The following is a 24,220-nucleotide window of genomic DNA, read 5'->3' as shown; positions in this document are numbered from 1 at the left end:
TGTTTCCCCAGTCTGGAATGCATAATTAGCATTAGACACACTCAATGACTGCAAGAACCCCCACATTAGTTCCCTGACTTGTGGAGTGAGGTAGCAAGTGAAAGTCACTAGAACTGCCCCTACCTAGCAAAATAGTAAATCAAAAACAATTCCAGGTCACTGGAGTGACTTCAGCAATTAATGCCACCATTAAGGACTTGAAGGATGTAGAGGTGGTGATTCCCACCAAATCCCCATTCAACTCTCCTATTTAACCTGCGCGGAAAACAAGTGGAGGACGACAGTGGATTATTGTAAACTTAACCAGGTGTTGACCCCAATTGCAGTTGCTGTTCTAGATATGGTATTATTATTTGAACAAATCAGTACAACCTCTGATAACTGGTATGCAGCTGTTGATCTGGAAAATGTTTTTTTCTCAATTGCTGTTAGTAAGGACCACCAGAAACAGTTTTCAAGAGTTTTGCAAGGCTAGCAAAACACCTTCACTGTCCTACCTCGGGGGTTATCAACTCTCCAGCCCTATGTCAAAATCTAATCTGCAGGGACCTTGATCATCTCTCCCTCCCACAAGACATTGCACTGACACATTATATGGATAATATCATGTTGATTGGACCTACTAAGCAAGAAGTAGCAACTACTGTACACTTATTTGTCAGGCATTTGTATGTCAGAGGGTGGGAGAAAAATTCAACGAAAATATAAGATCTTTTCCCTGTGAAATTTCTGGGTCTCCAGTGATGTGAAGCATGTCAAGATATCCCTTTGAAGGTGAAGGATAAGCTGGCCTCTGGTATGACTAAAAAAGTCCCTAGTTGGCCTCTGAATTTTAGAGGTAACACATTCCTCATTTGGGTGTGCTATTGTGGCCCATTTGCCAAGAGACTGAAACGCTGTTAGTTTTATGGGGGTCTGGAACAGGAGGAGGCTCTGTGAAAGTCCAGGCTGCTGTGCAAGCTGCTCTGCCACTTGGGGTATATGATCCAGCAGGTCCAATGGTGCTGGAAGTGTCAGTGGCAAATAGAGATGTTATCTGGAGCCTTTGCGCTCCTATAGGAGAATCAAAATGTAGAATCTAAGGATTTTGGAGCAAAGCCTTGCCATCCTCTGCAGATAACTACTCCCCTTTTGAGAAACAGCTTTTGGGCTGCTACCAGGTCTTAGCAAAGACTGAATGCTTTACCATGGGACACCAAGTTACCATGAGACCTGAGCTGCATATCAGGAGCTGGATGTTGTCTGACCGCCAAGCCCTAAAGTTGAGCAGGCACAGCAACACTCCATTATCAAACAGACATGGTATATATGAGATAGGACTCAAGCAGGTCTTGAAGGCATAACTAAGTTACAGAAGGATGTAACCCAAATGCCCATGGCCTCCACTCCCACTCTGACCACATTACCTTCTCTTTCCTAGCCCACTCCTATGGCTTATTGTGGAGTTTCTTATAATCAGTTGACTGAAGAAAGGAAAACTCGGGTCTGGTTTACAGATTGTTCTGCATGATATTCAGGCACCACCTAAAAGTGGACAGTATAGTACCACATTCCCTTTTTGGGATATCCCTGAAGGACAGCAGTGAGTGGGAAATTCTCCCAGTGGGTGGAACTTCGAGCGGTGCACCTATATGTTAATTTCGCTTGAGAGGAGAAATGGTCAGAGGTGTGTTTGTATCCTGATTTATGAACTGTTGCCCCAGTGGTTTGCCTGGATGGTCAGGGACTTAGAAGGAATAAGATTGGAAAGTTTTTGACAAAGAGGTCTGGGGAAAAGATATATGGATAAATGCTTCTGAGTGGGCAAAAAAATACTTTTTTTGTGTGTCCCATGTGAATGGTCACCAGAGGGAGATTTCAGTAGAGGAAGATTTTAATAATCAAGTGAATAAGATGATCTGTTTTGTGCATACCGGTCAGCCTCTTTCCCCAGCCACTCCTGTCATTGCCCAATAGGCTCATGAACAAAGTAGCCATGGTGGTAAGGATGGAGGTTATCCATGGGCTCAGCAACATGGATTTCCACTTACCAAGGCTGACCTGACTACAGTCACTGTTGATTGCCCAATCTGCCAGCAGCAGAAACTAACAATCAGTCCCCAATATGGCACCATTCCCCAAAGCGATCAGCTTGCTACCTTGTGGCAGGTTGATTTCATTGATCCACTTCCATCATGGAAGGGACAGTGTTTTCCTCTAACTGGAATAGATACATACTCTGGATATGGGTTTGTCTTCCCTAACACATGATGCTTCTGACAAATACAGAATGCCTTACCCACTGTCATGGTATTCTACACAACATTGCAATTGATCAAGCAAATGATATGTGGGAATAGGCATATACTCTTGGAATTCAGTGGTATTACCACCTTCCAATTATCCAGGAGCAACTGAATTGATAGAACTGTGAAACGGACTTTTTACAGTACCAACTATATGGCAATACCTTGCAAGGCTAGAAAAATGTTCTCCAAGAGGCTGTGTATGCTCTAAATCAGTGTCCACTTTATGACACTGTTTATCCCATAACTAGGTGTGGCACTTTGATATTATTAATTCCAAAAGGAAATATTGATTATGTTTATAAACTGGTCTGTTCCTCTGGGTGTGATACCCTTCGATTGTATTAAATTCAGAAGTTTCACTTTTACTTGATTAAATTAAGATTAGGGCTTTGATTTGGCCACATCAGTAGGACGTTGAGTCCCTGCCCCCTTGGTGGGCACAGACTCACACAGAAAACTATATGGTAGAGGAGAGAGCTTAGTTTTATGACACTGGAGCCTCAGGGAGAGAGCCGAGCCATTCACCTCATAGTTTACAACTGGCTTTGTGGAGAGAGAAGAGCAGTTGAGCCCAGAAAGAGATGAGCCCTGGGAAGAGAGATGAGCCTTATGCCAACCTACAGCTGAGATCAGAAGAATCTGGGACCATGGAGCCTTAAGAGGAAGAGAAAGACTGACCCCTCACAGAGATCAGCAGTCATCTTGCTCCAACACATGGCAACAGACTTTGGTGAGGGAAGTAACTTACTCTTTATGGCCTTGTGACTGTGAGCTCTACCCCAAATAAATACTCTTTATAAAAGCCAAAGGAGTTCTGGTACTTTGCATCAGCTCCCCTTTGGCTGACTAATAAACCAGGATTCACAGGTCCAGGAATGAATGGCTAGAAATGGGAGTGGTACCACTTACTATTACCCTTAGTGATCCATTTGAAATAATTTTGCTTTCTGTCACTGTAGCCTTAAACTCTGCTAGTCTATAGATTTTAGTCCCCAAAGGAGGAGTTCTTCTGTCAGGAGACATAACAATGATTCCAGTGAACTAGAAGTTAAGACTGCCACCCAGCCACTTTGGGCTCCTGATCCCTTTCAATCAACAGGCAAAAAGGTAATTACTGTACTTGCTGAGATTATTAATCCTGACTATCAAGGGGAAATAGGACTGTTACTATACAATGGAGGTAAAGAGTTTGTTGGAATACAGGAGAATACTACCATGCTCTGTGATCAGAGTCAATGGAAAACTGCAACATCCCAGCCCAGGCAGGACCACTAATTACTCAGACACTTAAGAAGTGAAGGTTTGTGTCACTCTCCCAGGCAAAGAACCAAGGCAGTTGAGGTGCTTGCTGAAGGTAAAGAGAACATGGAATGGGTAGTGGAGGAAGGTAATGATAAATACAAACTGCAACCAAGTGACCAGTTGCAGAAAGAAGGACTATAATTGTTATGAATATTTCTTCCTTGTTTTGTTACAGTATGTTTTTATATGTACATAAATAAAATATCTTTGTTTTCTTCTCTATCCTACCCCCTTATCATATTATATAAATTGTATTAGTTTCATGTTGAAGAATTTAGGTTGGAGGATATCAAGTTTAAGAGTGAATATTACCCAAGGACATGCACCCAATTCTGGAAAGATTTAGTACCTTTCCAGTTGTATGCACGACAGTTGAGTATAGTTAAATGAAAAAAATATGACTGTTATTATTATTTTTTTATTATTTAGAGACTAAGTATGGTTTAAAGTGATGTGTGTGCCTGCCAAGTTGACAATGGATAGACTGTGATGGCTGGGTTCATGTATCAATGGTCAGGTGATGGTGTCTAGTTGTTTGGTTAAACAAATACTGGTCTAATTGTTCCTGTGAGTACATTTTGAGGATTTTAATCATCAGTGAGTTGATTTCATATATGGCTGATTACATATGCAGTCAACCGAGGAGACTGACTTCAATAATAAGAGATTGAGGCAGGCTAGTTTAGGAAAAGGGAAGATGAGTCTAAGATCTGGCAGAAAAACGTGGTCATGAAACATGTGGTCCTGGAAACACCCTGAGGGAAACACCACTACCAAGAAGTCTGCCGGAAGGACCCCTGAGAACCCTATTTGGAACAAGATCTCATTAGGAGTCAAGGAAAAGCCCTGGACATCCTCAAGGGGCCTCATCGTTGGGCCCCTTTGGGAACTGATGGGTGGGGTAATCATCCAGAACAGCAAACAGTTGGGGCCCTTCCCCCAAACATTAGCTAGGGGAAGAATAATTAATACAGGGATTCTTAAACTTTTTTGTTCCATGGACCCCTTTGCCAATCAGGTGAAAACCACAGACCCCTCACAGAAAGTAGCAGCAGAAGGTAGTTTTATGACACTCAACATCCGTATGTCTTTAAATTAAATTTTAAGATTATTCAAAATTACATTTTACAACTTTCCCATAATATCAATACCTGTTAACAAGGTTCAACATCTGGTCAAATGGTCATTATAGGCAAACATTTAGAAATTTAGGTTTTCCCACAGCGTCATAAAACCATCTCTGCCATCTTTATCGACCTTTTCTGCAGGCAGTTATCCACTGCATTAGAATATGCCTCATCAAAATAAAAATCATACTAAGTCCACACTATACTGTGTATTATTTAATAACTATATCACATCTGGACCAATATGTCCCCAAAAGGATAATTTTTTTTTTGAATTTTCAATTCAAGCTTATGGATCCCTGAAATCTTTCCATGGAACCCTGGTTAAGAACCCCCTGAATTAACAGCTTAGAAGGTGAGTACACAAGCCAAATCTTGCTCTCTCTGCCTAGAGGAGCCCACACCAAATCTTGGTGAGTATTTTTGTCCTTCTCTCCCATTTCTCAGCAAGCTCTGTTCTTTTCCCCCATTTCTCAATAAATTCTTTTTACTGGCCTTACTAAATTGATGTATTCTTAAATTCCTTTATGCAACATAGCCCAGAACCTAGATGAATCCAACTCTTCCCTGGCTTCAAGATGTTTCATCCAATCAGTTGAAGGCTTTCAAAGGAGAAGTGAGACATTCCATCCCTATATCAGTCCGCTTCTCCTGGAGAATTCATGAAGGATCTTCATCAGTTCCCATCTTGCAGCCTTCCTTGTGCAATTTGGATTTGTGTAACCCCACAATTGCATAAGACAATTTTATAATAATTTCATAATACTTACAGATATCTCCTATTAGTTTTCTTTCCCTAGAGAACCCTGATTAATGCACTGATAAAACAAAAATGAGCATCAGGAAGAGCTGTAGTGGGGAGTGAGGTGGATATTATTTCCCCCCCCCCCCTTTTTGGTAGAAAGATTTTAAATAAGAAAACAAATTTGGGCTTAGTAAAGAGAGACTTTATTCAAAAGTATTATTACAAAAGGAGAAATGGGCAATCATAATACAGAGAGGGAGCTATTGCAATAGGGCAAACACTTGTGACCATAAAGTCCACAAGTATCTCAAGAGTTAGGCAAAAGGGTTTTTCTTTTTAGAGAAGAAAGAACCAGGTGTGGGGAAGTGAGATGAAAGGTTGGAATGATCAGATACTAAATTTGAGAATAGTTTATGCTCAAGCTGCCTGTTTTGAGGAAGGTACCTTTAAAGTTCATCTATCTGGAGGAAGGAAAGAAACTTAAAAAAACTTTGGTTAACAAGTATTTTGTTCTGATTCATCAATGAGGACAAGCAATTCTGTTAATCATTTATGAAGCACAGGAAGGGAATTTGAAGGATCTGTGTCTGGTCTTGTCATAGGTAAAGGAGGAGGCACCCATGAGTCTCTCTAAATCACATGAGGAAGGGTGATTCTTTGCAATAAATCATTTTCAAAAATAAAAAGGGTGGGGAAATTTTTTTAAATATATTTTTTACTTATTTTTAAAAGATACTCAGATTACATAAAATGTTATATAAAAAAATATAAAGGACTCCCATATGCCCCATTCCCCCTACCTCCCACTTTTCCACGCATTAACAACCTCTTTCATTAGTGTAGTACATTCATTGCGAATGATGAACACATTTTGGAGCATTGCTACTAAGCATGGATTATAGTTTACATTGTAGTTTCCACTCTCTCCTGCTCCATTCTGTAGGTTATGGCAGGACATATAATGGCCTGTATCTGCCTTTGCAATGTCATTCAGGACAATTCCAAGCCCCAAAAATGCCCCCATATTACACCTTTTTCTTCCTCTTCCTGACTTCAGCACTTCCAGTCTCCACATCAATGATAGAATTTCTTCCATTTCCAGAATCACAGTAAGTCTATAGTAGAATAACAGTAAGTCCACTCTAGTCCATATTTTATTCCCTAATTCTGAGAATTCTGGGATGGCAATGCCTACTCCACCTCTAATTGAGAGGGGTGCTGGATCCCATATGGTTGATGGATGGGGCTCTCTTGCTTGAGGTCATAGATACTCTTGGTTCCTTGGTTGGTGGTTGTCCATCCTCACCTCCTTGTTGGTTGTCCTGGATGAGTCCAATGAGCTGGAGAGTAGGTGTTGCAACTCCACTGAGGCTCAGGGCCCAGCTGGCACATGGACAATCCACAGATTCAAGTCTCTTGGACATAAACCTACTAACTCCAGTGCCAAATATAGGTTCAAATAAAAGGGATGGAAGAGGTATGTGTAGAGAAGTCTCCTCTAAGTCCAACTCTGTCACACTTGGGTGCACAAACTCTAAAGTAGGGCCCACTGGCAAGGCATCAAACTCCAGAGCTATCTGCCATGACCAGAGGACCTGGGTGTCTCCAGAGCCCTCAATAGCTCCCTTATTTGGGATAGTATCTACTTTGGCTGTCTATGAGATCCTGCTGAGACATGTATAAACCTTACCTCTCTGATGACTTCCTGACTCATTTTATTTTTTATTTTTAAAAATTTTTTTTAATTGATCTTGTAAAAATATTACATTAAAAAAAAAAATGAGGTCCCATTCAACCCCACCACCCCCACCCCACCACTCCCCCCCCAGCAACATTCACTCCCATCATCATGACACATCCATTGCATTTGGTAAGTACATCTCTGGGCATCTCTGCACCTCATGGTCAATGGTCCACATCATGGCCCATACTCTCCCCCATTCCATCCAGTGGGCCCTGGGTGGATTTACAATGTCCGGTGATTGCCCCTGAAGCACCATCCAGGGCAACTCCAAGTCCCAAAGGCACCTCCACATCTCATCTCTTCCTGCCATTCCCCATACCCATCAGCCACCATGTCCACTTTTCCCACTCCAATGCCACCTTTTCTCTGTGGACCTTGGATTGGTTGTGTCCCTTGCACCTCTATGTCAAGAGGAGGCTCAGATTCCACATGGATACTGGATGTAATCCTCCTGCTTTCAGTTGTAGGCACTCTAGGCTCCATGGTGTGGTGGTTGTCCTTCTTCAACTCCATCTTAGCTGGGTGAGGTGAGTCTAATAAATCAGATTGTAGGAGCTGAAGTCTGTTGAGGCTCAGGGCCTGGCTATCATATTGTCAGTCCAGAGATTCAAATCCCCTAAATATATCTTAAACTCCAACACCAACTACAATTCCAGTAAAGTAGCATGAAAGTCTTGTGAAAAGAGATCCCATCTGAGTCCGATTTCATCACGCAGAAACACCAGCTCCAAAGAAGGGCCATCTGACATGGCAGTGAACCCCATCTGCCATGACCATAGAACCTGTGGGTCTCCTTAGCCCTCCAAGGAACAAATACGTGGGGATTGTATCTACTTTTTCTGTCTCTTAGACTCTGCTCAGTTGTGCATAAGGGCAATCCTTCTGACAGCCTCCACCGTTCTTTGGTCAAGGGTATACGAGTAGCTGCGCTCCCCTGCTAGAACCTCCAAACAAGCTCTCAAGGTCCTGACTCATTTTAAAGTCTCTTAGCCATATAATCTCATTTGTCTTTACCTTTTTGCCTTTTAGTCAAGGTCTTTTTCCAGTTGCATCACCAGCTAGTGCTTGGTAGTAACCGCTTGGTCCCAGGGAGGCTCATCCCCAGGAGTCATGTCCCATGCTGAGGGGAAGGTAATGCATTTATATGCTGAGTGTGGCTTAGAGAGGGGCCACATTTGAGTAATATGGAGGCTCTCATGAGATAAATTTTAGGCACCCTACAGCAATAGGCTAAGTTGCAATTTCAAGAGCAAAAGGCTCATAAGCACAGTGATAGTATCAAGGACCCATCAATGGACCATCCTTCACTAGTCATTGCTCCTGTACTTGGGGGATTGTTGCTGTTCCATTAAAGAACAAAGCAGAGCTCCCCAGGATGGGAATTCAGTATTCTTTCAGTTGTTGTGTGAATCTCTTCCTACTATGGCAATGCCCCATGAACACTTGGACATATTTATACGCCCTACATGTATTCCCAGCTGAACTTCCTCCCATGTATCCCCCATCACTGACTCCCCAAACCAATGATCCTCCCTGGCCATTGTTGTAACCCTTCTGTGATCCAAAACTTCTTAAAAAAATGAAGCCAAGAATATTGCCAAATTCAATTAATAGGAAAATGAGATAGTGATGATAGGTTTAGACATAAGAAGTAAAATACGTAATAATTAGAAAAACTAAAATGAAATTTAAAAATTAGGTGTTAAAAAATGAAAAATATTAAAAAATTTTTTTGTCATTTTGCCTTTTATCACTATAATAACTGTTGTCCTCTATGTACATTGGCATTTTTTCCCATTTCTTCCCCAGTGTCTTACTTTTTTTCATTTTGTCTCCAAAGAAATTTTAGGTCACAGTAAAGTCACATACAGAATATAGGGGACTCCCATATACCCAACATCCTCCCCCCTTTCCCCCTTCCCTATTAAGAACCTTTTTACATGTGGATGGTACATTTGTTACAACTGATATGCAAATATTGAAACATAGCTACTAACTATGGTCAGTAGTTTACATTATAGTTTATCCGTAGACCATACACTTTTATAATTTTTGATGAAATTTAACATGGCCTGTATCCATCATTGCAAGATCATGCAGAACACTTCCATTGCCCTCTAACTACCCCCTCTTCCATCTGTTCTATTCCTTCCTCCCCCTCTGCTCGGGGCCCACAGCAACCACCAGTCTTCACTCCTTGAAGGACAAGATTCATAGATACTTGCAACAACACTTAGGGCTTGACACACTAGTCTGTTCTCCCCTATTAGAAACTGCCCATGCTTTCAAGAGACACCCTCCCCTCTGTTTGAGAATGTATCAGACTGCCTCACTATGGGAGTCCAACTCCTTCCCACTCATCCTCTAAAAGACTGCCCCAGGTGCGTCTTGTTCCAAATGCCCCCATCCAACACCCAAACCAGTAACCCTTCCCTGTCATATTGCCAAAAGAGTTTTCTCAACATTGTAGTTTCAACCATGTACCATTGTAGTTTCAACCAACCCCCAGTGTTCGCCTGCTCCCTTCCCCACCCCTTCCCCCAGTCCATGGACTGTCCAACCCATCCTTCCCACCCTATCCCCCTTTCAAGCTTGCACCTCCCAGCAAAAGTATCCCCACACCCCTGTCATGTTTCTTCACTGCACAACTACTCACTTCCACCTTATCATAGGGTGGGGAAATTTCTTAATCATTTTATGTTTTCCAGGATCACAGGGCTCAGGTAAAAATTTAATATTGTCAGTCCCACCTTTTGTTCATTGCAAATGGTATTCATTAATCTCTGAACAACTCAGAGTATTTGGGTAGAAAGGAAACTTTATTTTTGTGGACTTGACTTGAAGGGCAAAGGACATTTGGCATATTGCTCATCCAAGTAGGGAAAATTTCCTTCAAGGGAAAACCATGCATTTTTTTTTTTTTAAAGATTTATTTATTTATTTAATTTCCCCCCCTCCCCTGGTTGTCTGTTCTTGGTGTCTATTTGCTGCGTCTTGTTTCTTTGTCCGCTTCTGTTGTCGTCAGCGACACGGGAAGTGTGGACGGCGCCATTCCTGGGCAGGCTGCTCTTTCTTTTCACGCTGGGCGGCTTTCCTCATGGGCGCACTCCTTGCGCGTGGGGCTCCCCCACGCGGGGGACACCCTTGCGTGGCACGGCACTCCTTGCGCGCATCAGCACTGCACATGGCCAGTTCCACACGGGTCAAGGAGGCCCGGGGTTTGAACCGCGGACCTCCCATATGGTAGACGGACGCCCTAACCACTGGGCCAAAGTCCGTTTCCCAACCATGCATTGTTTAGAGTGCACCCATCCAGGTAGTCCATTCTAATTGGAATCCATTGCTTTTAAGCAACTTCACAATTCCATAAATAGTAGATAACTGATATCAATGTAAAATAATTCTTGTCTATAGACATGCAAAGAGATTCTATAGGTGGAAACTCATTTGACTTCCCAATTGTGGAAGAAGCCAGTTTTGTCTCCAATTGAAAAGTTCAATATGCTTGATCTATTAATATGTCTGTTCTTTGGATTCTCCTTTGACCTGGTTGCAACAGCTGCCTGGTTCCTGCTTTAGTAATGAGTTAAATAAAACCTTTAACATATGTTTTTAGAAAGTTATTTTTTAACATCCATTTAGCTCTCCATTTTGGAGGGATGAACTTCTAATACAGGCCAGGAAGCTGAGTTGGCAAGAGGAGAAGGAAATTGGGGCATTTCCTTAGCCACCCAGTCTCTGTTACCCTTTCAAATAGGTATGAAGAGAGATAGGAACAAAGAAGGAACTCTAACCATCCAGCTCTGAGAGTCTATGAGAATATGAACTCATGCGTCCACACTCAGAGGGTAGCAAAGGAGCGGGGCTGCTTTGGAAAAACATACATTATACACTTTATCATTTTTATGACCTTAGGGGAAGAGGCTAGTTAAATACTTTATGGCAACTTGGATTGAACTTTTCAAGAGGAATAAAGGCCTACTTTTAGGTTTGATTATTTGGAAAAAAGTAGAACCGCAGTTTCTCTCCCTTTCTTTTAGTCTGCTATTCAAATTAAGCCATTTTGTAATTTATGTTAGTAAAAATTTCCTCTCCTATATTCAGAGGAAATTTACTAGTTAAACATTTTCACAACGGCAATATGGAAACACACACATATCCTGACTCTACCTAAAGCTTGGCCAAGCATACCTGAAAACATTTGGGGCAATAGCCTCTCTCTCCATGTACAATATCTGGTGAGACAAAAACCACTTATCAAGAAGGCAGAGATGGGGTTGATTATAGTTTTGATATAAAATAATAATGATGTTAAAGTAGATTTTTAGAGATTGAAGAAAACTTAAGATTCTTCAGTTAACTTGAATGCACCACATAAAAGACTGCTTAAAATCTCTTTAATCAATGCTCATCACCGCAATGTTAATAATAAACAATCTAAACACCCAACAAAAAGGAAACTGGTTAAATAATATAAGGTACATTAACACAATGGTATTTGGCTATTCAGCCATTAAAGAAATGATCCCATAGAAGTATAACTACCAGCTCAAGATTCACCATCCTGCTTAAGTCTTGGGATCCTCTTAAGCTTACAGTTGCCTATGGAGGCACTATTCAGGATAGCTGTAAAGTATCAAAATGAAGACACATGGACTTGCTGTGGATAAGCTTTGCTCCTACCAGAGGCAGTTTGGTTCAAATGAAAAGAAGCTCTAATTCTCTGGGGTGCAAGTGATGTGAAGCCCCAGTGTTGTCAGACATGGACTCTGATCACATACATCTCCTATGCAGTCTAACAGTGCTCCTGTCCCCCTCACTCAGTACCTCCTGGGAAGTCTTTCCCACTCAAGGTATCATAATGTTTTAATTTGCCAAGGGACTGCTGATGCAAAGTACCAGAAATGGATTGGCTTTTATAGAGGAGATTTACTTGGGGGCAAAAGCTTATAGTTGTAAGGCTCTGAAAAGCCCAACTCTAGGCACCATAAAAGGTGCTTTCTCACCAAAGTCAGCTACTGTTGCTCTGTCGTCCAGGCATGTGGCAAAGCAAGATGGCCGCCAATCTCTGCCAACATCTCGTCCTTCTGCTGTAGCTCATCAGCTCCTCCTGAACTGCTCTATATAAAGAGATTTTCTTCTAGGTTTGAGAAGGAAACAAAGAAAAAGATTCAAACAGGTGCCGTGTGTCCTCTCAGATTCATCTAAGAGCCTTCTATCTGTTACAGAGCAACTATATCTACAAAAATTGGAGTTTCCTGAGGAACCTACATAACTTTAGAGAGAGAAAGGCCCTTCAAGAAAACTAGAGCCTTTGGAAAAAGGGAAAAGATGCCAAACCTGGGGAATGAAAGTTGCTTTCTTTATTCTTTATTCTGAGCATGTGGTATATGGGTGGTGTTAGGGAAGAAGTGGGTGCCTGGTTTCCTTGTTTTCTTTGTCACTTTGGAAGAAATGACCCCTACTTCTGAATGAACTATGGATATAGGGTCTAGGTAGAACAAACATTATCAGAACATTTGCCAACATCACAGGATCCCACCATGGAATTCGAAGTAGTGTAGAAAAATAAGTATCATAAATCCTCCTTTGTCATATTTGGTGACTGGACTTATCCTTGTTCCCTCGATTTCCTTTTTTGGGAAAAATTTCCCAAGGAATAGCAGAGTGAGTTGTCAGGTTTGAGGTTTGTCATATGAAATGGTAAAAGAAAATTAAGGCTCTGTTTTTCTTTTCTTTATTGTGCTTCCATTTGAGCCATTTAAGAATTTTGTGTATGAAAGAGGCCTTTCATCTATGTCTGCAGAAAATTGCAGGGCTGAGTTACTTTACCATTCTTCTGTGTTATCTGTCCCATCTCACCTCCCTTCTCCCTATTAAAGTATTTTTTTTGGCCAGAAGAAAGTATGATATTGCTCTATGTGTCATAGCATCCAGCAAAATTTCTGATGCTTCAAGAAAACTCTGACCTGGCTATCTTTTAGATAAAACAAAAATGATGCAAGAAATACCACAGACACTGCCAAATTATATAAATGAGATAATTATGTGTTAAAAATTTCCAAAAAGTGGCCATTCATCATCTTAGGTGTCTGCTTCTCCCTATTCCTTTGCATTTTGAGTTAGACCTAGGATATGTAAACGATAGGGGCTATATGAATTAGGAAAGCATTCAACTGCAAGTAACAAAATATGACTACAGTGACTTAAATAAATGGAGAGTTTTTTCTCTCAAACAAGAAGTCTGGAGATAGGCAATGGCTGGTGTTTGTTCAGAGGTTCAATAATTTTAGGGCTGAGACCCTAGAGACTCATTTCTTTCATGGTTGCTGTTTTACTTTTGCAGCTGCTTAAACACACACACACACACAAAACACATACAATGTTTTTGCTTAAACAATAGGAACTTATTGGCTCACAGTTTTGAGGCTAGGAGAAGTCCAGAATCAAGGTGTCAACAAAGAAATGCTTTCTTCCTGGAAACTGTGGCATTCTGGGACTGGCTACTGGCAATCCTTGGCTCTTGGCTTTTCTGTCACATGGCAGTGCACATGGTGGCCTTTCCTGGCTTCTCTCCATTGGACTTTCACACTGCTTAAAAAGGACTCCAGTCCTTTATAGTCCTTTAATAAACCAAATTAATGCCCAACCTGACTCAGTGGTGCTACACCTTAACTGAAGTAACATCTCGAAGAGATCTTATTTACATCTGGTGAGCCCAAACACACCAGAATGCAGATTAAGACCAAGAACATGCCCAAAATACACAATTCAATCCACCATAGTTGCCACATGGCTACTGTAGCTCAGGCTGTCTTGTCTGCATTCAAGGAAAGAAGAAGGCAAAAGGGGCAAAAAAGGTGAAACTTTTTTATTGGGAAAACCAAAAACCTTCCAAGCAACCCCTGCAGATATCAGTTTATATCTCTTTGTCCAGAATGTTGTCACTTGTTCATTCCTACCTGCAAGGAAGAATGGGAAAAGAAGAATTGAGGTTTCTCCACCCTGTAGTAGGGCCAGTCAGGATAATGGGGACTGGAATGTGTGTTGGTTCCACTAACATTCAGAGTCCTCCTCAGGGTTCTACATTCTTGGGTTGAGACATTCTCTGCCTACCTTGCCAGTTCGCTTTAGTTGACATGAATTAGTTAGCTTGGTTATTAGATCCTGTAAATTTTCTCTAATGAACTCAACAAACCCTATTAACACTTGGGAAAAGCAGAAGATTATGTAGGGGACAGCAGTGTGAAAAGGCTGGGTAAGTTCATGGAGAAAAATCTTTGGAGGCGGGTGCCCTCAGAGGGTGGTAGGACTTGGAACCACATCAACCTGAAATACCCAGTTGTCACTCCTCAAACAAGTGAAAACCAGTCCTGATATGGACCAGGCCCAAAAACTTATAGCTTTGGGGGCTCAGTAGTAAAGATAGCCCCTTAGGATCCATCAGAGGAAAAATTGGACTCCTCTTAGAATCAGCTATACTCAGAGCCCTTGGAGGCAAATTGTTCGCTCCTTCAAATATATTGTTACGGGGTCCATTAGAGCACAATGGAAAAGATTCCACTAGAGCCCCAGAGCATGCTGGGGCTTGTGAGAAGGGCCAGATAATGTTTAATCTGAGTGCGGAGTGATTACTTTCCATCAGAAAGGCTTTTCAGGAATGTGGAGAGTGGGATGAACAAGCCAGTCATTTTCTCAAACCAGGAAGCACTCTGGCATTCTCTCTGCACTTATCCATCTTGAACTCTCTAACTCGGTGATTTCCTCAGCACCAGTGGCTTCTGTACCCTGATGGTCAGAATTGTCCATCACCATAGCAACTTCAAGAATGACTTTAAATGAGATCTCATTGCTCCTCAAGAATGCAGGTATGCTTCCCTCCCTCCCTCCCTCCCTCCCTCCTTTCCTCCCTCCCTCCCTTCCTTCCTTCCTTCCTTCCTTTTTCTCTTTTTTTCCTCTAGGAGACAAGGTGCAAGCCAGTGACAGAAAGATGATAAAAGATAAGACTGAAATTAGCTGCAAAAGTTGCCCACTCCAATAAGAAATGGCACATGCTATGAGGCAGAGGATGGACAGATGGTGGATAAATTGTACTTTTAGCCTCTTGAAACATCTCCCTTCTTCACACAGATGCTCAGATCCTCACACAAGGAAAAGAGAATTTGCATTATGGCTATAGGAAGTAAGAGAAATGGGATGACTCTCTTAGGTAGAATTTTGATACACAAGAAAATAAGGAGAACATTTTTCTATTATTGCCTTCTCTTGTGCTTACTCATTTTTCAGAGGCAGTCTGGTTTATGTGGAAAGATTCGACAATTCAATAAATTCAGGAAAGTTTTATGGAGTGCCTTCTCTTTATTTTTATTTTATTTTTATATCCCACCTCTTCCAAAAGGAATTTCAGGCAGCTTATAGCCAAGGACATAAAAGACAAGGCTAATATAATCAAATATCGGAGCCAAAGGAAAAAGAAAAGCAAATATTCTTACCCCAAGGATTAACATAGTGGTACCTGAGGATTAAAAATTTAGCCTTGAGAATCATGAACACAGGGATAAAAAATCTAACCATTATATTATGTTTTCATCAGTTTCTTTTGGAGAAAATTATTTTTCTCCTACTATACTCTAAATGATATCTTAGGGTATTTGGATTTAGTTGACATTGCATGACACACCTTTCAGTTCCTCCCCTTCTTCCATCATCATCACTGACATTTTGAGTGCTTACCATGTGCTTGGCATGATTCTAAACACTTTAGATAATACTATCTCATTTAATCCTTGAAACAATCTTGTGAGTCTGTGATGTTATTATTATCACTGTATAGATAAGAAAATTAAACTTAGATGAAGACGTCTAAGTCTTCTACATAACCAACTTGGTTCCTGCCAAGACGGCATGGTCAACTGTTGTGCCTGACACTAAGTCCCACACCCTCAGGAAATCTACATGCCCCAAGAGAGTCCGGGTCCTTTTTCAGGTGGAGGATCAGGAAGCTTTGGCTTAGAAAAGATGACGTTGGCCTTGCTTGATTGCCGTATAGACCACCAACTTCTCCAGCTGTTTCTTTATCTTCTTGACCAGGTTTTTTTCCTTCACAAATACCAACTACCCAAACACCCTGTAAAGATTAGGAGAGGTGCCCAATGAACATTGGTCTCCCATGTGTACTCTGTGAAATTGCTGGGCCTGGGAAATGCCGTGGCCCTTTCCAATATCCATTGGAGAGATTATGCTTAACTTTCTGAGCATTCTATTCATCATTTGCATGGATAACTTGGTGATCCATTCTCTGTTCTGACAGCTTCTTATCCAACTTCAACAAGTACCACCCCTGGACTATCCTGACTATCTGCAGTTTTGAAGCCAAATGGTAAGATTTCCTGGGCTGTGAACTGCCTAGTCAAGGTAAACATGATTGATTCCAAATACTTGGAGGTCCAGAGGTAGGCAAGAAAGCACAGCAGTTCCTAGAATTCATCAACAATTATCAATTTCATCCCCACTTTTGTGTCCCATCTGCCCAATATCACTTCCCCTTATCAAAAAGGGCAGTTCTGCCCTTCAGCTTAGCAAGATCCACTTGGTGGTATATGGGTCAGAACAATTGTTATTTTGTCATTCACAATGGATGTATAAACTAGGCTGCTATTGCTTGGGGATAAGAGAGTTGAAATTTAGTTTCCTTTTAGCAGAGAATGTTAAAAAGTCATCTTGGATCTACCATAAAATCAATTCTTTTTTCCCATTTCTGACTTTACATTTGATTTCAAGGTTTTCTTTATTTTTCTTTGCTCCATCTTAACTCATTCTGCATGCTTCTTTTTATTTTTCATTAGGCTTTTATATCTCTTATTGTGGCAGACTTCTGATAATGCTACTCCATCTATAATTATAATTATCAAAATATTATGCCTATAATGCCACAATGTGGGGCAGTTGTCAGTGTTTGGATCTACAACAAAACTCTCCTCCAAAAATATCAAAATAAGGGAAATTAGTTTCCCTCCATGAGTTAAAACTTGAAATCAATACGTAATGGGACAGCCTAGAAATATGCAATAAGATTCATTAGATCTCACATTGATGACAATGTGATTAAAAATATTCATAGGACTAAGGAAGGGGGATTGGTGAGTTCATGGAGCATAGAAAAAGAGAACCCCAAAGGCAAATGTTGGCACTGTAAATAGTATCATCCTGGGGAAGGGAGTCTTAGCTGATGAACTTCTAATATTCTGGTTCTACTGCTAGCCAAAGTTGTTTCTTTCATGGAAGGAGATATAAGAAGTTGGGTCTGGTCAAGGTCAGTTATGTCATTTTTGGAGTGAGAATTGAGCCTAAGTGATCAAGGCACCTTTGAGAAATATGTCTCTCCTCAAGGACACTTAGCACTCTATGATCTGCTCAAACCAGTGAGAACTGAAACTTCTTTTAACACTTCCGTTTCTCCATGGTACATAACTCTGACTCACTGACTAGGGGGCCATTGATGCTGTTCCAACCCAGCAGATCTGCTCAGGTCTTTGCAGACATCCAGCTCCAGCCCTACCTGACAGGGTCATCTGGTGCAGATAGCAGCTCCTGGAATGCCCTCTGGAGGGCAGAGGGGCCTGTGGCCCCAAGTGGAGAAGTTGGCCCTCAAATAATTTTTTCTTAACCAAATGCCAGTCCAACATGGCACTATGGCCCATTCAAAACTCCAAACATGGAACCCAGGTGGTTTTGTAGACCCACAGTGGACATGGCATGCTCTAGAACACAAATACTTGCATCACCCATGCTCAGGCAGTGATGGGCCATGGTGGCCCTAGCAACTATTTACATTTTCTTTCTTCCTCTCACTTTTACACAGTTAGAATACTCTCCATACTTCCTCTCCATATTTCCATACCCTTACGGTTATGTCTTTCAAAGAATTCAACTGCCTGTCTAACTTACTGAATGGTTCTTTCTTCTAAAGCAGTACTCATTTTTTTCTTGCATTATCTACCTTTCCTAGGTGAAATAGCCTTTCTTCCAACTGCAGTAGCCTAACACAGCTAGTGATCCTTCACTCTGTCCCTCCAGGTCCTTCCTCTCTCATCCCCTACCCATCATGATTTGCATGAGCATATTTGAAATTTGTCACATTCCTCTTCATAATAATCGTTATTGTTTCTCAAGTGCTTATTATGTGGCAGGCACAGAACTAAGAGATTCACTTAAATTAACTAATTTAAGCCTACACTGTATAAGGTACTGTATAAGATTATTGCCAACTGAGGCTTAGGGGCCATATTACTGCGAAGAGTCCTATAACTAATAAGTGGCAGAAGTAACATTTGACCCCAGGAGACTGACCCCAAAGCCTGGCTTTGTGCCACTACCTAGGTGGCCTTAGCCCTATTACCATTCATTATACAACCACAATTTCAAAAAAAATGGAGCACAGAAACTATTTTACACATTGCTTACACACTCTAAAAAGGCAATTTTAAAAATCAACACTTTCCTCAGTTCTAATTATGAATATTAGATTGTATTACCTAAGTACCCCTTTAACTGTTTATGAATATCTTCTCCAGAAAATAAATCTCTTAGGACTTAAAATGAAAAAAAAAAAAAAAGAATCCCTGTTAAATATTTTTAACAGAACACAAAATGAAAACAATCATTTTGTGTTGCTGTCAAAGCAATAGAAAATAATTCAATTCCTTTCCATTTTATGATATAATTTACATAAGCAGTCTTGCTATTCCTATCTGTAAATGTCAAATGTCTTAGTTTAGGCCCCCTATGATAACCTATGTCAGTGTAATTATGATTTCAGTGTTGTGAGCCAAGACTGAATGGCATCTTGGCAGTTCAATAGATATAAAGGAGTCTGTGACTAATTTTGCAAACTGACAGTGTAGACCTGAACCCCAGGAAAGGTCTGGTCAGCCTATAGAGCCTTGAGAAAATGCAAAGCCAAGAAGATTCCCAGGCCAGCTCTCATTGACTGCTCTCCCCAGCCTGCAGTGGCTGCTTCAAAACACCATCACTGTAGCTAGTGCTTATATACAACACAATTTTGGGGAAGTCCAATGTCAATTTCTTATTTTATCTGGATGTCCGCAAAGACCTGGGAGGAAGTGTAGCAGTTTGATATGGTTATGACTCCCAAATGGCCTTAGGCTTTCTTCTATCTGTACTAGGTTTTCATGTTTTTAAAGATCTTTCTCCTCTTCTATATTAGGGAATGGCATTTGTAAAGCACTTTGCATTTATTGGGGGAGTACACTCTTCAAAAAATAATACTGCAATCCGGGTCCATATTTTTCTTTGCTGTTAGATACAAACGAAATTTAGCAGCAATGCTTTCCATTCCCTGTATTGTAATGTGGGGATGGGAGAGGGTGGAGGGAATAGAGACAAAGGAGTATCCTCCATATGGCACAAGGACAGAGAAAATAAAACTTTTCCTGTTTCCTCCTGAAGTGCTTTCAAAAGAGCAAAATGGTGCATTGGCTTCAGGCTTTACAAAGGGGCCCTGGGTCAGCCATATGGAGCTGAATGACTTTTCTGATCTTCATCCTCTACATTAAAGTTACTCATATTAATCAGCACCTCATTAACACATAGTGGGAGCAGGATTTTTAAAATATTCTGAGAATTGCACCTACCAGCTGGCGATGGCTTGGCTGCTGTGGTCACAGGTCGCCACATACACAGAATCTAATGGCAGAACATTTAATAGCGTGTAACTACTATTATCTGCTTAAGAGATTCTTAAATCACCAGGAGGAAAATTTTATGACTTGGAAAGAGGACAATGTAGCCACTGTAAACCTGCTGCTTCCTATTAGGAAGGAAATGATTGGGGAACTCAGGAGCCACAGGGAAGCTTCAGTATAGATGAGCATAAACCATAAGGGTTCACCAGCTCCAGCTCCAGGAGGGATTGAGAAAACAATGAAGGGAAAGGAAACTAAAGAAAACCATAAAACCAGAAGAAAAATGGGAAAAGGGAAGTGTAGCAGTTTGATATGGTTATGAATTCCAAAAATAAAATATTGGATTATGTTTGTAATCTGATCTCTCTCTGGGCCTGATTGAGTTATGATTAGGGCTTTAATTAGGCTACATCATTAGGGCTTTGAGTCCTGCCCCTTGGTGGGTGGGGACTCACAGATAAAAGGCATGGCAAAGGACAGAGTTGGGGGTTCTTAATGTAGCAGTTTTGATGTTGGAGTTTGATGCTGAAGTCTTAAGCTGGAGCCCTGGGGAAAGAGACAGAGCCATTCGCCTGCTAGTCTACAGCTGACCTTGTGGAGAAAACAGAGGAGCTGAGCCCAGAGGAGCTGAGCCCAGAGGAACTCAAGGAAACCTGAACCTCGCAGACATTAGCAGCCATCTTGCTCCAACATGAAAAAATAGAGGGAAGTAACTTATGCTTTATGGCCTGGTATCTGTAAACTCCTACCCCAAATAAGCAACCTTTGTAAAAACCAACCAATTTCTGGCATTTTGCATCAGCACCCCTTTGGCTGACTAATACAGGAAGTTCCCTGGGCAATTCATTAAAAAGAGAAATTAATTTCAGGTCTGGCCTTAGCTGCCTTAGGTCTTCTCTGTTGAAATGAGGCCACCATACCTGCTCAGGGCACCCATTAATTTCTGCTTATAATTCAGGGAAATAGCTCCATTCTGGTAAAGTCTAAGAGAAGCCAAGCCCTCTGAGGTAAGATCCCTATTGCCATGCCCTTCAACTGAAGAGAGGAGCAGGAGCCAAGAGGAATTCGTGGGGATAGGACAGCTCTGATGATGCACTAAAGGAACCTGACAGAGGATACCAAGGACCTAAAAGACCCTAGTGGACCTGCCTGCAGTCCAGCCATAGCTACTTGTTGGGCCACATAGAGGAAACCAAAAAACTGCCAAGGAAAGCAAGGAGGAGTTAGATGGGCTGGTATGATTCCTTAAACTGCTTTCCTTTTCTGCATGCTGTGAAGATCTACACACATCCAGTTAATTGTTTGTAATCAAAAGATTAGGTGAAACCCTTTCTAAGGTCTTTTTTGGAATCTGGACACTTCAAGCCGCCATGTTAAGCAGAACCTCTTTGGCAGTTGGGAGTATTTCTACTTCCTTCTCTCTCTCTCTTGAAGGGTGCAGAGATCGCAGGATAAGGGGTTTCCACAGCCTAAGTGAATTCATTTTAGGAAGCAAAAAACAAACAAAAAACCCCAACAAACAACAAACAAACAAAAAACAACAAACAAACAAATACCACTTGGTTTAGTTTTTCTTCCCAAAAGGGTAATCTATCATGCTTTCTATAGCTTGCAGACAAGTTACAATGATTTTAAATGATTTTCAGTATATTAAAGTATGTGTGAGGATGTTTAAACACATCAATATATCCTAAGGCCACATAGCATAAAATAAAACAAAGATGTCTAATAAGATACAATTAAGGCTATAGAAAAAGGATGGCTATTAAAGAGCAGATAAAGGAATATTTGAATAATCTAATCCTCTGTAAACAAATCATCTTGCATCCTTGGGTGATAATAAAATTAGATAATAAAGTGTAGGACTGGAGAATTTCTGTGGTTGCACAGGACTTAAAGGGGGGAAAAGCCTAGTTTAGTTTTGATCTTCAATAAATATTATCAGTAATTTTAAAAATTGTAACTAAAGAACTCTTCTATAAGCAGTTGGGTATAATAAGTGAAACTAGGGCAATAAAAAAAAAGCATGGTGCAAATTTTTCACAAGACAGGTTGTAACCCTTGCATAATATGGGGATCTGAGAAGCTAATATGCCAACAGAGCCTGATGACTTCTTATTGGCATGCTGGGGTGGCTGGTGCAGGACTAGAAATGATCACTGATGGCAGTATCCAAAAGCAAAGACAGCTCTACCACTCTACCACTAACTAACTACCACTCACATGATTATCGGTTCATAATGTATTTTATTCACGAATTTGTTCCTTCTACCACCTTTCATCAGTATATTTGATATATTAAACTTTGTTCTTGGCATGAGGGGCACCAGGTGAATATGACAAACAAGGTCTTTACTATCATGAGGGTTATGTTCTGTGAGGGGTAAATTGAAAATTAGCAAGTAAACCCATAAAGAGACAAGCTATAATCAGAGAGTGATAACAGCTGGGAAGAAATGCACACAGGGTGACATGAGAGAATGGGCTGGGGGTAGTGATGGGGCAGCAGTGGGTCAGGAGGTCAGGGAAGGACTCTTGGGAAGTGAGTGGCTTTTGAGCAGAACTCTGAATGATGAGAAAGATATGGCCATGTGGAAATCCTGGGGAGAGAGAATCCAGGCTGCAGTAAGGGCATGTACAAAGGTCCTGGGAAAGCGAGGCACTTGCTGTGTTTAAGAAACAGAAGGAAGTCCGGCATATCTGGCAATGGAGGGGTTTCTGAGTAAGGGCGTAGAAGGAGGCAGGGGCTAGCTTTAGGGGGGCCTTGGAAAGCACACTAGGGTCTTTCTAGATGTTATGGGGCATTAGTAAAAGTGTGTGTGGGACTGTCACCTGGTTTACGTGGGCAGTCCTGGCAGCAGGTTTACACCTCCCTTCCTGGTTGCTGGAGGAGGCCTCTCCAACAGAAGAAAGGATTTTATAAAAAGGTTGAGAAGTTCAGGCTGCAAGGTCCCACACGGGTGAGATGTGGATCAGGCTGCCTTTCAGTTCCTTTCTTGGGGAATGTGCTCCTCCCAGCCTCCACCCCCATCCACAGGGCCACGAGGGGAGGCCCACCACCCCCGCTGACCAGACGCACTTCTCCAGCAGCTCTTAGGGTTGCCAAAGAGATTCTAGCCATAGCCCGAATTGTTCTCTTGAAGGGAAGATTTGGAAAAACTCTGGAGTGGTCAGCCGCTGTGTTTTCCATGGTGGGGACAAAATAGCAGGAAAAGCTAAGCAGAAAGAGTAACAACAGCTAACATCAGCATGCTAAGTGTTACTTTGTGCCAGGCTAAGCACTTCAGAGATACTAACTCATTTTACCTCCACAACTACTCTATACCCAAGAAGTTAAGTTGCCCCAAACGATATATGTATTAAAGATTTATACCCAGATTGGCAAAGAATGAAGCAGATATGCAGAAAGAAAAGATGGAGAAGGAGGCTTCCTGAATTTCCTATAGCCACCCAGTCCTTGGTTTCAGAGCCTTCTTGGAATTCTTGTCTTTGTTCCTGCTTTTGTTTCTTTATTTCGCTGACTTTCTGCTTTTTGCCAAGGCTGGCCTGAGTAGATTTCTGGTATGTGCAACTGAGAGTCCTTGCTACTGAATATTTAAACCTCTGGTCACAGGGAAAGAAATTGTTTCTGTATGAATAGAGTCTATTCAGGTCTTAGAGGAAAATGGACAATTCTTTTTCCTTCTACAATGACAATAACATTATTAATCACAAGTAACATTCGTAGAGCACTTACTGTATACCAGGCACTGTTCTAAGCCTTTTCCATGTATTGTCTTGTCCAATATTCACAAACACCCTAGAAAGTAAATGTTTTTATTCTTTTCCATTAGGGGAAACAGAGGCACAAAGATGTTAAGTATTTGCCCAGGACCACACGGCTAGTTAAGTGATAAAACCAAGCCTTGGGGGTCGGGGCAGGGGATGAGGAGGGGGAGGCCTAGCCCAGAACTGAGGTTTTTAGCATTTATGTTATGCCACGTAGTCCATAGCAGTGCTGGACGTTGTGATGGAGGGACCACTGACCCAATGTCTTCAGTTGCCAATGATGAGCAGCGAGGAGAACCGGCAGGGAGAGCCGGAGTCTGCCTTCTCCTCTCTTTCTCCCCGCTCGTCATCACTTTGGGGCTAACGCAGAGGGTTTAAACAGATTCCATACATGTAGGAACATCTGGACTGGACAATTCTGCTGAAGACACCTACCCTCCCATGAAGGGGAACCTGCCACAGTTTCTCCAACACATGGTCCCCCAGCGTCTGCCTTAATCACCTGCTGAGAAACTCAGCAGCCGGTGGGCGTATGGGAGAGG

The 24,220-nt window shown here is 41.6% G+C and overlaps 1 long non-coding RNA gene across 1 annotated transcript; it reads left to right on the top strand.

Moving 5' to 3' along the window:
• Positions 1-14,328: 14,328 nt before the first annotated feature.
• LOC131278115 (uncharacterized) lies at positions 14,329-15,547 on the top strand. The gene is made up of 3 exons (XR_009185367.1): positions 14,329-14,464; positions 14,976-15,074; positions 15,168-15,547. It is a non-coding gene; the product is annotated as an uncharacterized lncRNA (long non-coding RNA).
• The last annotated feature ends 8,673 nt before the right edge of the window (positions 15,548-24,220 follow it).

Source organism: Dasypus novemcinctus, chromosome 3 (assembly GCF_030445035.2).
Source record: "Dasypus novemcinctus isolate mDasNov1 chromosome 3, mDasNov1.1.hap2, whole genome shotgun sequence".
NCBI lineage: Eukaryota > Metazoa > Chordata > Mammalia > Cingulata > Dasypodidae > Dasypus > Dasypus novemcinctus.
Note: the sequence above shows the minus strand (reverse complement) of the source record. Positions and strands in the feature narration are given on the sequence as shown.